The sequence below is a fragment of the Nematolebias whitei genome, chromosome 22, assembly GCF_014905685.2.
Source record: "Nematolebias whitei isolate Nwh7 chromosome 22, NemWhi1, whole genome shotgun sequence".
In the NCBI taxonomy this organism is placed as follows: domain Eukaryota; kingdom Metazoa; phylum Chordata; class Actinopteri; order Cyprinodontiformes; family Rivulidae; genus Nematolebias; species Nematolebias whitei.
In genome coordinates, this window is record NC_056519.1 from 668744 (window position 1) to 672043 (window position 3300).

Consider the following 3300-nt stretch of genomic DNA (forward strand, 5'->3'; position numbering starts at 1 on the left):
GAACCAGCATCTTTATTTTCTTGCTCTGTATTACAACACAGGATAATACCAATGCAGGCAACTCAATACTGTCCTCTACAGGCCAGGAGTGTATAACATACATCACAGCCTGCAGTTCTGATAAACCTGCACAGAAGTTCTCGTGTGTGTGTGCATGTGCGTGTGTGTGTGTGATAGATGAAGCTTTTCCCCTAGTAACCCACGTCCCAGGAAAAATTTGATAGTCTGCTCATATTTGAGGCCAAACGGGGGAGTCACATTCAGATACGCTACAATTGTTGATTTTCTTCAGGCAGACTGTTTTATTTCTTGCCAGCCTTGAGTCCTGCTGGAACTTTCCCAGTCCAAAACGGCCGGATTTATATGTATTTCACTCCACTGATCCGTGTTACGAGCCTCCTCAAGGCCGATCCCAACGTGCTGGCAAGTCCTAGAAGCCGCAGGAGGCCTGGGATTCTCACAAATCGCCTCCATCTTATGCTTTAGCTCATTAATCAGCTGATTTTGAGTCCACATAGCACGTACCAAACACAGACTGGGAAGCTTTGCCATGGCAAAAACTGCTGTCGATGTCTTCGTCAAGTTAATAAAACATTGTTTACGTACTGTAACCCCATATTCTATGAGCATAGGCATAGCCCTTTAAGGCTGTCGCTAGTGGGTTTATCCCTACGCACGCAGCACTGAAACTTTGATCCACGCCCACCTGCTGTGTCGGTCTCACCCCCAGTCCATATAAATTATGGTGAGACCGGGTAATTGGCTCCCATTTTTTCTTCAGCCATCTAGCTAGCACTGTCAGAAGAACTAAGAAGGAAAAGATGTCCAGCTTTGACTGGGACAACCTTTGCTAAGGATGCCTGGGTCTCCGCCACGCCAACCTCCTGCCGTCCCGGTGAGCTCTTCCTCCCCGAGGAGAAGCAGACGAGCAGCCTGGTTCAAGGTAAACACCAAGGAGTGCTTTTCCATGGCGGGCCGCTACTCGCTGGACGACGCATTGCCGTTTCTAACGTTTTTTTCTCGCGCTAATTGTATGATTTCCTCGAAAAAGGCGATGTTAGCCGTAGCCCCGCTGAATGTTTTTCCGAGGAGGGCTGCTACTCGCTGGACGATGCCACAGCCTTTTCTGACGTATTTTTTCTCACGGTGAATCGGATGATTCCCTCGAAAAAGGCGTTGTTGGCAGCAGCTCCGCTGAGTGTTTTTTTCTGTGGCGGGACACTATGCGCGGGACAAAGCCACCGCCTTCTTTGATGCAGAGTCATGCAGTGAATCGAATGATTCCTCCGAGAAAGGCGATGCGGAGCTGCCCCCTCCCTCCTGGAGAGCGTAGTGACGGAATATGAGAGGCCGAGCAGATGCTCAGCCACCTCAGATCTTCCCACGTCGGCGACCACACCGCTCCCAGCCGTCGGCGCCCTCTTCTCGGAGCTGCCCGGCATAATCCAGGAGGATGTTAACACAAGGGACTTTCCGTCCCAAGTTAATAAAACAGACCCCCACAAATGCCAAAGAGCAGAACCCCTGCTATCATAAATCTAAATATATAAACATCTTCAGCATCTTCCTGAGACTGAACTGAGAGACACATCAGCTGCCAAACTCCCCACAGATCTCTGATGTACACCACAGCGTGAGTCTCAGCCGGACAAGATGGTTCTCCAGGACCTTGTCGTTTTGTTGAAAATATTTTGCCGATTGCGTTAAAAGTCCAGTTCACCAGATCCATAATAATATTTTTCATTTGGGAGATGTGTACCAGGAGCTCCAAGACACACAGAGAGCAGAAGCAGGAGGAAAAGGAATATGGGGAGAGGGAGAGCAGAAGTATCCGTCTTGAGCAAGAGCCAGAGGAGAAAAAATAAGTTATCAAACAGTTAAGCAGAACCTTCTCAAAGCAGACTGAAAGCCTTTCTCCAGAGTTTACTGGGTCTGTTCATCAGGCTTCTCCACAGCCAGATCCAACTCACAAGGTGGTGATCAGTTTGGTATGGTAGATGAGACTGAGCAATCCATCCATTCATTACCATTTCGGTTTGTGGTGGTCACTGGTGCCCATATCCAGCATTCACTGTGTGAGAGGTAGGGTACACCCTGGACAGGTCACAAGTCCACCACAGGGCCAAAGTGTGACATATTGCTGTATTGTATGAGATTGTGCCCAATGCATTTTACAAAGTTTGACCAAAACAGCTACAACTGTCATTTCTCATCATAAAACGATCTTTGTTTAAAAGTCTTGCATGAAAGGAAGTGGTCAATATGTATTCCTAATGCCAGTCATTTATTTATTTGAGCATGCCACAAGGAATCACAAGCGAGTAAACACAACACAAAGAGAGAAGACCATGTTAATTTTAATCATTTCCATCTTCGAACCATAGGGGACATTCAGATGAAACCTGACCTCTGACCATTCCTTCCTGTTTGTCCTATCAGGAGCTCTACTTCCTGCCCAGTAAGAATCAGGTTGGCCGGGTCAGTCGTAACTGTCACACCTCCAACATCCTTACCCCAAATGGCAAAGAGAATGCTCAGAGAATAGCGGTGAGTACTACATTACCAAATTTGAATGTTTCAGTCCCTTTATTATTTATACCACATAGCATTAGTTCATTTTTTCACTTGGCTGTGACCTTTTATAGTGGGCTGCAAAAACTGTTTTGCCTCTTGGTATTCTTTCTCATTTCTTCCCTTAAAACCTGACATTTCAATGGCTTTTCGGTTTGATTCTAAAAATAATATTCCAAGTTAATGAAGGTAAATGAGGGGAAACATATTTCAAATATTTTCTAAAATAAATCTGAAAAGTTGTTTGTACATTACTTGTATTTGTCTCCTTTGTTTTGTAGCCCCAATTGTTATATTCAGAAGCCACATAATGGTCTACGCTCACTCAGCATTCACACTAATATCCTGATGCATGCTCAATAATCCCGGTAGAAAAATCTAAAAAAGTTAAATCTGGTCCTCTGGACATTCAAAAAAAACAAAACAAAGCAAAACAACAAAAAAACGTAGAAACGTTTTGTCTCTCATCCTGAGGACTTCCTCAGTCTGAGGTGCTGTTTTCAGCTCAGTCTCTTAAATAGCACCTTCTCAGAGTGGATCAACCAGTTTGCTGCTGACAACCAAAACCAGCTGATCACATGCTCAAGAAGGACCATCAGCCTAACAATGGATCATTAGCACCTGATGGCTGTTTACTGTTCACAGAGGGCTGAGTGATACTAGCAATCACAGCATTGTAAGAGGGGGACAGTTGAACCTGGAGGCTCCACCCCTGTTTAATGATGGACG